The sequence below is a fragment of the Argopecten irradians genome, chromosome 10 (genome assembly GCF_041381155.1).
Source record: "Argopecten irradians isolate NY chromosome 10, Ai_NY, whole genome shotgun sequence".
Classification (NCBI taxonomy): Eukaryota; Metazoa; Mollusca; class Bivalvia; order Pectinida; family Pectinidae; genus Argopecten; species Argopecten irradians.
The window spans coordinates 26,320,910-26,334,179 of record NC_091143.1 but is presented as its reverse complement, the minus strand read 5'-3'; positions in this window follow the sequence as shown (position 1 = coordinate 26,334,179).

The following is a 13,270-nucleotide window of genomic DNA, read 5'->3' as shown; positions in this document are numbered from 1 at the left end:
TCCATGTTCTGGCATGTTGGCAGGTGCCCTTTCTCTCATTAAAAGATTAAACCAGAGGCCCTTTGGCCCTTCTGCATACCTTGTTGACGTCCAATTATTCTAGAGTGGACTATGATCGTTTACTTTGAACAACAGTCACTATTCACAGCCAAGTTCAAATCGATTAATTAGACTAAATGGTTGAACTGAACAACGGTTATTAGCGTTAAACAGTGCCAAGTGGGGCTTTTGAAATATGTTGACCATCTTTATGATTGGCAGATGAATTCAACTCGCATCCCATCACCACTACAAACTAAAGGTTCAATGACTACACCCTTGGCTAGTGTTTACAGAAATCAGTATTTGATATTTCCCATGGACAAGGTCAAATTGAGACAGAAGGGTAGTCTGTGTTCTCACTGCCATATAGTCATTACGGCGTTCGCAGACTTGAGGGCCAATGAAGTGAGCGATTCAGTGCTGTCATGGTTCAATGAACGTCATTTAAGTGAATTCATCATTGATAACAACTTGTCAAGACCAGTGAAACAAGTCGCAATGATATAAGGTACAAACTCCTAACAAAATGCAAACCGATACTTTGATGAATACGAATAGATAAAAAGGATAACTTTCTACTTATTTAATAGCAGATGCATGTACGTGTTACAATATGCACAATTACCTTACTAGTTAGTGATGTAACGTGACATTACGGCTGAAAAAGTCAGCATAGTGTCAGAAACCTATTGAGGTTAGGAAATACTTTGCAGCTTTAGCCGACCAAACAAGCCCGTATGACAAGCGTAATTATTTTCTTTTCTCAATTGTTAATTTTCATTTTCTGCACAGTTACATCCTTCCATAAACAACACTGTGGTTTTACAAGTTCCTGTTGGCTTTATATTATACGGCCTTTACCAATTGTCTGGACTTTCATGAGAGGCATCGAATATTATGTAGAAACGAACAACACTAGCGTTGAAGTCTTGCAGAATGTACCAGAGAATGCCTCGTTGCTGTTTTGGCACCTTCCGAATCTCATTCAAATCTGCACCGTTGTCTATACCTTACCCAGATTTGCTTGGCATATGGAGTTGGTACTATTGCTGACTCCTTTGGTGCAATTGTTTTTATTCTTGCTAAACAATCGCGTTTTAAAGACAATATTTTACATCATTTAATAGATATTGATAGACGCTATTGATTCCGATTATTGCTCTATGGGGTTTTCCATTACGTTTGCCTAATTTTCCTTCAATGTCCTGGTGTGTGTAGCCTAGGATTATTCTATATTCATGCACAACACTTTTCGCTTTACTATGACAATGGAATCGTGATGATACTGCTTTGAACGTACCATGACTGATTTTATTGAGTAAAATACAGTTTGAATGTTTTTTGCGCAATGATGAATTATCAAGCAATTATTTCTCTAGAGTTTTCTCGGTGCAATTGGCGATTAAACAGGCATCACTATAGCACACCTGCACTTGCACATTTTCTTCAATGAAATACAGTTACTCCGATCTGAATTTCTACCACCAGTCACAGAGACTGAAGTTTACCTGTAAATACAGGTAAACAGCCACACGTGCGGAGAGATTCCGACTTTAGCGTTGATTAAATCCTCTATGCATGACCTATGTCGTAAATTAGTGTTTTTCCACCGACTTATCCATCAGACCTGATGGGCAAGCAGCTGGGCAGACTGATTTACTACAAGGACACGGAGAAAAGTTACGCTTCAAGACGTTTCTCATTTGAAGCCTAAGATGGAGTTTTTCCTCCTACAAAGGCCAGTGCACACTTCGTCCCCTCGTCACGTGTTCTGTGTCATCTCGCGATATAAAACCTCCAGGTAATATATCTTCTTCCCCAATCAAATTGTTTTCAAGCCTGATCCATCTCATTATACTACCTTACGATTTTCTTCCTCTCTTTTTGTCTGCTTTATTCTTTCGCTCCCCCACCTATATGATATATAAACGTATTCATTACTTGAACAGCAGGAGTTAAAATCGGAATAAAAGTCACGACTGGCGCTAGATTCTATCAATAGTTTTAACTATTGTGGAGAGTTAAGATGTTTACGGCCATACATAAACAAGGTCTGGTGTCCTGTGGCGAATTGTAACAGGTTAGGGTAGAGGCCGAATCGAATTGTTCAATCATAACATCCTTTCACAAGTCACACAAGCTCTGACAAGAAAACAAAATAGCGTTTTATTTTCTTTAGAAACCTTCATTAAAACGTCATTACCTTTGCTTGTTTTACTGCTCCTTGAACTTTCGTTAACACAACTTAAAGTGCATTATTTAATTACCATATAGAGAGAAACGAAATGTTTCATTTGTACATGTTCTGCAGTCATAGTTTAATGCAAACCTTGTTGTCAGCTTACGGTCTTTGAGGTCAGGAACGAGGCTCGAGTCATGAAGACGAGGACACACCTCTACAGTTAAGGTGAGAAGAAGCAAACTGGAAATAGTAATATGTGTCAACTTATGATGTTTTATGCATGTAAATCATGTCTCCTAGTTCATATCATGATTAAATCCGAGTTAATCGACACACCACGTCGGTATGTCTGTGGCGTCTGCTCGCGATGTGCATTTGTTGATAGTCGTTTGTATATAGAGTTAAATATGATAAATTTAGTCCGAGATAAATATCAAATAAATGGTTCTTAGGATATTTAGTGGCCAAATGTGTAAACAGTTCAATACATGGTAAATTAAATAGCAATTAAAATGAATTGATTTTAATCTGTACTGATAATTTCGCTAGTTGAATACCTCAGCGAGTAATCAAAGTATATGTAAGGTAGACGACACTTTGCAGCGAAGCATACCGGCAGATGTACGACTGAAGATTAAAAAGAAAATAAAAACATGACAGGACTTCCATGCTATTATAAATTCAAAAGGAAATGTGTTATACAGCATGAAGTTCTTTGTTGAAAACATGCAATTTATTTGATAGTCGTGAAATAAAAATAGTGTTATATGATAAAAAATTTATATGAGTAGTGGTTATTTATTGGTAATCTGGATCGGCTTGTATACATCATTTTGAACTGGAATTTCCTCAAGCCTTATATTTTCCATTGGCAATACATCGGTTGAAAATATCCTCACTCTTGAGATGTTTTGCACAAGTGGACCACCCTATTTATAACGAGGTCTATTTGCACTTAGATATAACATAAAGTCTACCAATACAAAGAAGAAGAAAAAATAACAACACACACTGGCGTTATAACGAATCTTGAGTTAAATTCATAATCATAACTTTGTAATAAAGGTAACACAAGACCAGACATTGGGAAATGTTAAGCATCCTTTGATGTCAATGTGATACTTACGTAAAGTTATGTATATTGAGATGCAATAGGTTCATTTGTATATCAACAATCTGTTTGTTTTTAAATGTAATTTCATTTTGTGTCGTTGAAACATTTATTTACACTAACGACATACTGTCAGAGCCACCATGCCGGTCACAAGATTACCATGTAAAGGGTTAGCCAAGCACAACTGCATGAAACCATTAAACCATTGTAGAATTCTTCATTATCTGGATTTATGACATAGATGACGTTACTTTAACGAAAATCAAATCTACGTGATTTTTTTAGAAACAATTCTTCAATAACAAATGTACACGTATGAATAATCGTCTGCAGCTTTCACGAAAGCCTCTTCAATTTGACGTCATCATTGGATTTTTCATGAAAGGGCCAAGCAATAACAGCAAGCATGAAACGAGAAAACGCTCAAACATGCGGGTAATCGAAAACATCGCAGGTGATGCAATTCCACCAATGTCTTCTTTATCCCCATTCACAGACATTCGAGAATTCTGAAAACAAATAAGACATATTATCGTATTGTACAAAAGACACGCAAATCTTTTACAAGCTTTTAATATCAAGATCACATTCAGGTATATAGGTATATGACATTGATGTGTGTTATATATTCTACTACCAGTATCAGAAATGCATTTGTTTTCTTATGATGTAAAAATCAAATTTACATGTTAGAGTCTATAATGTAGGTATGTCATTAAAACTAACTACATATTTATATCTGAACTATTATAAGTACCCGGTCTACTATACCTTTCTAGCATTATCTGTCTAAACATCTTTAAAGCTACAATATCGCAGGTAGATTTGTATATGCTAATTTCACTAAACAACAATAATCGGTAGATATCGACTATAACTACATCAAAACAACAGTTTGGGATGAACTTTAAAACACAATATGTATGATAATAGAATTAGAGAAAAAACGTGATATTGGAGGCTTAAATTAATGAGATGATAGACTTTCTCTCCTTGTTGTTTATATGGATGACCTGTATAATTATTCTATAATTATCCATTATGGCGTCAGGGTAATAGGGGTCATGGGTCATACAGACAAACCTCCAACATTAACGCATCACTTTTCCGACGTTTTGATTGGTTAATAGTAATCGAGAGCGCGTGAAGCGATGAATGTCACCTCACCTAAGATTAACATAACCCACCAGGTACGGCGGCAAACTGGAAATAAATGACCGTATAATTACATCGTGGACATTGAATACATATGTTGATATCACTAATCAACACTATGGCAACATTTATTATTGGTGAAAATCTTTGAAATTGTGAAATTTCATGACCATGGGTGGTTTTTTTTACATTTTATTCTCAATTCAGCATTCGTTTGATTAATTTATGCACCGAAAGTTTGATTCAATTTATTTATTTGGAAGGTAAACCTCATCACTTCAGTTACTGTGCATACATATTCCGTATGTTATGTTACAACCGTCTTTATCTGTTTACACCATACACATCCAGTTTAAATCGCAGAAACTTCATAGACTGATAACTTAAGCATTAACAACAAGTAAATGATAAATTGATTACTTAATTCATAAACGAAACCATTTTGTTTACTTTTATTACAACATGAATTCGAGAGAGTAATATTGTGTTTAGGTAAAACCTAGAAGTACATAAACTAAAAGTCAAGTTTAACATTTGATATCGGCATCCATTTTGTTTACATATTTTACATTGTAACATTAACAGATCGTTGCCCCCGTTTTTGTCTGCGTTATCATGATCTGCATCAGCAAAGACACTTTGTCAGATCACCACCGACAACAAAACCCATATACATCAATGGTGAACAGGTAATTTGTCCAAAGATGTCAAATACTTTAGGCAGACCTAAGGCTTTAGCACCTTTAGTCGACTGCTGCCGTGCCGTGAATAAAATCCACCTTCGCTGTCTCATTTGCAGATTTTTAATTCATTGTAGGCGACATGGCGCAAAGGGTACCATTATAAAAGCCGGCCATTCACGGCGGGTTCCCGCCCCGGGGCCTGTGTTATAGTGACATTCTTTACGAACGCTCGACTTAGTTTTGTCGCCTTGGCTGGAGTTATGTACGAACATTATCTACCTTACTGGATCCAGGTGAAGGCGTTGGGCTATCTCTAGATTATAATAAACATTTACTTGTAAACATTATATCTTCAGTCGGAGTAAAATTACTGCCGTCCCGCATACTAAAGTGATCATCTTCATCTCTACTAAGGGATTATAGATGTTCAAGCTGGATCTGGGATGTAGTCAACACGGTATTTGTACAAAAGGAGACATATAGATACAAACGACACACAGGATTCCACTACATCTAAACGTGCACCATTTTATATAGTAGACTGTACCTTGCATATTTTTCCTTCCGAATCTCGCTAGGCATATTCACCCAAAGTGTTGATAGGAAGCGTCCGAAACAGAATTCTTCATTTCCGAACATCCATCACTAAAAGGAAAGCACATCATGATGATCTAAGCGGACACATACAAGACATCAAGTATCTAGCGTCAAATAAAGAAAATTGCATCAATCGTTATTGGGGTCAGGAAGACGATGCAGTGGTTTGCTTTTTCTTAGGATTCGTCGGAGACGCGTAATGTCTCAGGTGCTGAAGATAGGAATAAACCGAAATCTTACATGTGTAGATCAAACAAACTGCCAAACATTCCTCTTTGCAATGGCATTTTTATAGTGTGCCGAAAAAAATGACTTAAATTTTAGATTCACCCCATCAAAACATCTAAGCTCACCTGTATATTTCCAATTAGATTATTAGGAATAAATAGGGTTTCCTGTTCAAAGTGCCTATGTTAAACTGTGTGTCACTGCCAGATGAATTAAAGCTTTGGAGGTAATTTTGGATATTGTTTGACAAGGTTCACATCATTCTATCCTAACGTATTTTTTAATTGAAAAACACGCACCAGAGAACCGATTTGTAATGTTACCTCAATATAGCCGAGGAGACAATTAACATATCGGAAATATTTACACATGAAGGTCATTGATATAGTGTCTGAAGCACACAGTATTGAATCTAATGCAGATACTTTGACGTTTCCAAAAACATATATGAAAGTATTAATGGACATGTCAATCACGATACCGAGCACATATGTAACTGATCATGTTTGAATGTCTTTTTTGCAGGACTTGGATAACACACAATATAATGCTATAATCTTGGTATATTCTCTAGGTGATTCCGAAGTCTGACAACGTCATGGCTTATATTCAGGTCGTTTGCAGACAAAATCAGGTCTTATTTTCAGGCGAAAGTCCCAACTATCTTGCAGCTTTTAACAAGTCCAAACTCTGAACTTTGTCGTCGGGAAAGAACTGCTGACAACGTTTTCTTACCGATAAAACACTTACGGCATTCCAATATTTTCTAGGGAACGGGTTTTTGGTTACACTCCATATGTTGGAGTGTTTCGGTTCACATAAACATGGCGCGAATTGGAATGCAACGGGATAGCGTATATTTTTTATGAAACATGGAGAGAAATAAAGATAGACTTTGATGCAAAGATAATGTATTTAGAAGTGCAGTTTTAATATACGTGGATGTCAAATGTTGGAGTAGTTGGAACGCCGATATGTTTGAAGTGCAAATGGTGACGGCAGAGAAAAGAAGTATGGGTCACAAAGGCAGCAACATTTTCGATAGGGTACTTTTGCAAGTCCTACATTGAATTAAGATAGTTTGCGTTTCCCTTCCTCGTTGTGTGACAAATATAACAACGAAAATGAACTTTGATTGTCATTGGCTAGTCTTTTTATATGTTTTTTATGAATATTCATGAATCATGCAATTTTCAGCTCTCTTCCGCACAATAAATAATGGCATAGACTGGAGTGGTGTTGTCATCACGTTTTCTACAGACTTCTGTCACCTCTGGGAATACCACTAGGTCAATAATACACCAGATTAATGCATAAAACATTTAACTACATTAGTTAACTGTGTGTGTTCTGAACAAATTATCAGACTTTTTTTAATTATTACACATAATAAAGTGATATATTAGCTGATCAGCGCTATGGAAATTCAAAAGCATTTCGTATCGGGCATTCTGAATGTTTAATTTTCATTTTTAACAATTATTATGTGTTTGAGCAATATATCATTACAATATTAAACATTAGGTGACGTGGATTAAGGTTTTATTCATTTTATTATTATTAAATGAGAAAATAATCCCCTTTTAAATGTGAAATGTGTATTGCTATATTCATAACAGAGATTTGCCGATACAGCAGGTCATAGGCCCCTTAGCTTCATCAACAACCGTAATGATTTTCTCCCGATTCCAAAGTAATTGTTTCATGATTATCAAATATTTTTCTGAGTCAAAATCGCAAAGAAAAAATAGCTTCTTCGAAAAAGATAGATTTTGTATCAACAAATCTAACCGACTAGCGACAATTTGGAAGCAGAAATATTTGCTGAGAGTAAATTATTTTCTTTTAACCGACACGTTATCGTTAAAACAGAAAAAATATGCCACCAACTTAAACAGAAGAAAATTAAGCTAGTGTGGAATATTTATTTCCATCATCAAAATGCATTTAACTGCCTTTGTATATACCAAAATAAGAAGATGTTGTTTGCCTTCGGGGAAATAAAAACCAAGTAAATAGTAATCGGATATAAATGTAATTAGATAATTGTGGAAATTCTTTTTCAATTCATTAAACGTTGAATTGGTTTCAACCCCGCCAATATGTCTGCCCAAGTCACAGAAGAAGCCAATGCAACGACCGTCATTCTTCTTAGGGAATATAAACAGAGTGATATATGTCGATTCTCTCTGCATCTACGCATGCGTTCATTTCCGGAGATCCTTAGAATGTAGTGTCAACTTCAAAACAGAAAAAACTGAAGATAAAAGAAATCGTTATGAAAGTTGTAGATCTACTGAGGACTTTCAGCTATTTAAATTTCCTTTTGTTCCAATGTTGAACTAAGGTTGTGCTTGAAACTCACTGATCGTGTGATTATGAAAGCCGAACCTAACGCTAATTTCACAGCAAACTCTGTCAGAATATCCGTGTTTGCATAAGGCTCATTTGGTTATAGTCGATAGAAAAGACGACATTGTCCGCGGATAGACCTGTCTAACAGTGGTGGTGATAGAGTAAACGGTACGCGATCTCCCTTAGTTTGAAGTGCAAACACTCCACACAGGACAGCTCGTTCTCAACAGTCAACATTCACATTGACGCTGTCTACAATCTACTATCTAATATCACACCATTGTACCAGATCTACCCAAACCAGACCACTGTCTACAATCTACTATCTAATATCACACCCATTGTACCAGATCTACCCAAACCAAACCACTGTCTACAATCTACTATCTAATATCACACTCATTGTACCAGATCTACCCAAACCAAACCACTGTCTACAATCTACTATCTAATATCACACCATTGTACCAGATCTACCCAAACCAAACCACTGTCTACAATCTACTATCTAATATCACACCATTGTACCAGATCTACCCAAACCAAACCACTGTCTACAATCTACTATCTAATATCACACTCATTGTACCAGATCTACCCAAACCAAACCACTGTCTACAATCTACTATCTAATATCACACCATTGTACCAGATCTACCCAAACCAAACCACTGTCTACAATCTACTATCTAATATCACACCATTGTACCAGATCTACCCAAACCAAACCACTGTCTACAATCTACTATCTAATATCACACCATTGTACCAGATCTACCCAAACCAGACCACTGTCTACAATCTACTATCTAATATCACACCATTGTACCAGATCTACCCAAACCAGACCACTGTCTACAATCTACTATCTAATATCACACCATTGTACCAGATCTACCCAAACCAAACCACTGTCTACAATCTACTATCTAATATCACACCATTGTACCAGATCTACCCAAACCAAACCACTGTCTACAATCTACTAATACTACAGATCACCAATATCACACCATTGTACCAGATCTACCCAAACCAACCACTGTCTACAATCTACTATCTAATATCACACTATTGTACCAGATCTACCCAAACCAAACCACTGTCTACAATCTACTATCTAATATCACACTCATTGTACCAGATCTACCCAAACCAGACCACTGTCTACAATCTACTATCTAATATCACACCATTGTACCAGATCTACCCAAACCAAACCACTGTCTACTAATCTACTATCTAATATCACACCATTGTACCAGATCTACCCAAACCAGACCACTGTCTACAATCTACTATCTAATATCACACCATTGTACCAGATCTACCCAAACCAAACCACTGTCTACAATCCACTATCTAATATCACACCATTGTACCAGATCTACCCAAACCAACCACTGTCTACAATCTACTATCTAATATCACACCATTGTACCAGATCTACCCAAACCAGACCACTGTCTACAATCTACTATCTAATATCACACTCATTGTACCAGATCTACCCAAACCAGACCACTGTCTACAATCTACTATCTAATATCACACCATTGTACCAGATCTACCCAAACCAAACCACTGTCTACAATCTACTATCTAATATCACACCATTGTACCAGATCTACCCAAACCAAACCACTGTCTACAATCCACTATCTAATATCACACCATTGTACCAGATCTACCCAAACCAGACCACTGTCTACAATCTACTATCTAATATCACACCATTGTACCAGATCTACCCAAACCAAACCACTGTCTACAATCTACTATCTAATATCACACTCATTGTACCAGATCTACCCAAACCAAACCACTGTCTACAATCTACTATCTAATATCACACCATTGTACCAGATCTACCCAAACCAAACCACTGTCTACAATCTACTATCTAATATCACACCATTGTACCAGATCTACCCAAACCAAACCACTGTCTACAATCTACTATCTAATATCACACACCATTGTACCAGATCTACCCAAACCAAACCACTGTCTACAATCTACTATCTAATATCACACCATTGTACCAGATCTACCCAAACCAAACCACTGTCTACAATCTACTATCTAATATCACACCATTGTACCAGATCTACCCAAACCAAACCACTGTCTACAATCTACTATCTAATATCACACCATTGTACCAGATCTACCCAAACCAAACCACTGTCTACAATCCACTATCTAATATCACACCATTGTACCAGATCTACCCAAACCAAACCACTGTCTACAATCTACTATCTAATATCACATGTACATTGTACCAGATCTACCCAAACCAAACAACCACTGTCTACAATCTACTATCTAATATCACACCATTGTACCAGATCTACCCAAACCAAACCATGTCTACAATCTACTATCTAATATCACACCATTGTACCAGATCTACCCAAACCACCACTGTCTACAATCTGTATCTAATATCACACCATTGTACCAGATCTACCCAAACCAAACCACTGTCTACAATCTACTATCTAATATCACACTATTGTACCAGATCTACCCAAACCAAACCACTGTCTACAATCTACTATCTAATATCACACCATTGTACCAGATCTACCCAAACCAATGCCACAGTTGAACCCCATACATTTATAAGAAAATTAGCTTTGTGTGACTATTATTTTAGTTTAGTCTAGGATACAAGGAAACGTTTGCAATGTCTGTGCAGGAATACCTTGACATGTTGAATAATTCTGCTATGCTTTCATTACAGCTTGTCGGGGTATATATATACAGCTAATGTTGTATGTACGGACAACTAGACATATATCAAAGACAGTGGCGACCCACTTAACATGTGTACACGCCAAGCACGCTAAACTATACTGCAATTTTTATCTCCCCTTACTGTGCAACCTGAAGTGTTATCTCCCCTTAGAGTGTCATGTTAATTGTTATCTCCCCTTCCTAATTACGTCAATATGTCTTTTGTCAAGAGTTATTCCCCTTGTAATGGCACTGTTCATGGACATTGATCCCACCCGACCTAACATGTCAAGGTCATCATGACTTACCAAGGGCGAATGTTTCGATTAAACCCTGTTCGAAAAGTTACATGCTTTAGTTAAAATACGTGGATGGCCTAGCCGCTGCTTATAAACTTCCCTTTTCTGAAACAGTTGTGATAGCTGCTAATAATTCCATGATGTTCGTTAATGAATTAGATTTTTATGTACTTTAAAACGGTGGAATGGTCGCTAAGAAAACAATTCACCATTATACAAGTTGTGATGCTTGCTTGAGTAAAGATTTGTTGCTTTCTCCACTATTACATCATTTGTCATGATTGCAAGGCCTATATTGCTTTTTTATGTAAGGCATAAGCTTCGCCCATGTATTACTGTCGATAGTTTGTATTGTTGCTGATGTAAATGATCCCGAAATAAAATTTCAGCCATAATCGCCTTACAAAATACCAGAGTTGAAAACTCTGAGGCGGTGTGCCAATCCAGGTGGCACTTTTATATCTATCATTAACCATTGTACTTAAAGCATGTATGTAATGTTAGATGTTCATCCGTGTAACTTTCCGTTATCGGATACAGAAAATATAAATAATCGTTTTTTTGTCGTTTGCTCTTAATGACGTAATTCTGATTTATCAGAGTTAGTTAACTGATAGATTAAAATGTCTGACGTCTACTAGCAGCGATTCAACAAATATATTTGTTGATTGGTAGCTTTACGACATTTTCAATCGTCTGCACAATTGACACTTTCCGTCAATAGATCCCTTGAAACACTTCCTGTTGTCTGCTAAAACAACATTTTCTGTCGTCTGTTAAAACCAACACTTTATGTCGTCTGCTAAAACCAACACTTTCTGTCGTCTGCTAAAAACCAACACTTTATGTCGTCTGCTAAAAACAACACTTTCTGTCGTCTACTAAAACATCACTTTCTGTCGTCTGCTAAAACCAACACTTGCTAAAACAACACTTTCTGTTCTACTAAAACATCACTTCTGTCGTCTGTTAAAACCAACTGTTGTCTATTAAACCAACACTTTCTGTCGTCTGCTAAAAAACAAACACTTTCTGTTGTCCCTGCTAAAACCAACACTTTCTGTTGTCTGCTAAAACAACACTTTCTGTCATCTTCCCATTAACGCAGCTACAATGTGACCAGACATTCTACCAATGGCAATCCATCTCAAAATAGTCCACCAAATTGCCTGGTATTGACACCCACTGCCAAGACTTGATACGTCCTTTGCGTAGCTGTTAAGAGGACGTTTTAATGAAAAATAGGTACACCTGGTCAAAGAAAATATCTATGTTAATAAGTTCGTCTCACAATGCTGAATAAACATACCTGCAGACCTCTCGGACTAAGTAAATCGAATTTGCTCGAAATTCATCCCCTTATTTTACCTCTCGGAATGCAGACAACACATAGCCAACCACTGCATTATCAGAGTGACGTCAAGCCAATGGAATTTGATTGCCTATTTATAACCATGGGGAATCTCCCAAATATGGCTACCACAACAACATACTATAAATGCTGCCACCCCAACAACAGAACTACCGGGATTAGATATAAACGTTATACAAAAATCAAAATATAAAACTTGGAGTAAAAGAGGTTTTATTTGAATATCGTTGCACACCTGGTATGTAACATAAATCATATAATTGGTTTCATCACAACACATGAACGATGATTTCACATTGTAAAAGTAAACCACTTTATGTTTCAAATTTTTATTTCCGTATCATATTTAAGAATCTATATAAAACCATTAGAGTCTTGCACGTGTTTAAAGTGGCATTTGAAAGTCGAGTACACGAACAGGATGAAAGACGCGGTGAAGACGCTTCACGTTGAGTTCCCCTCAAAACCACGTAAAGATTACACCATATCTATCCCAGT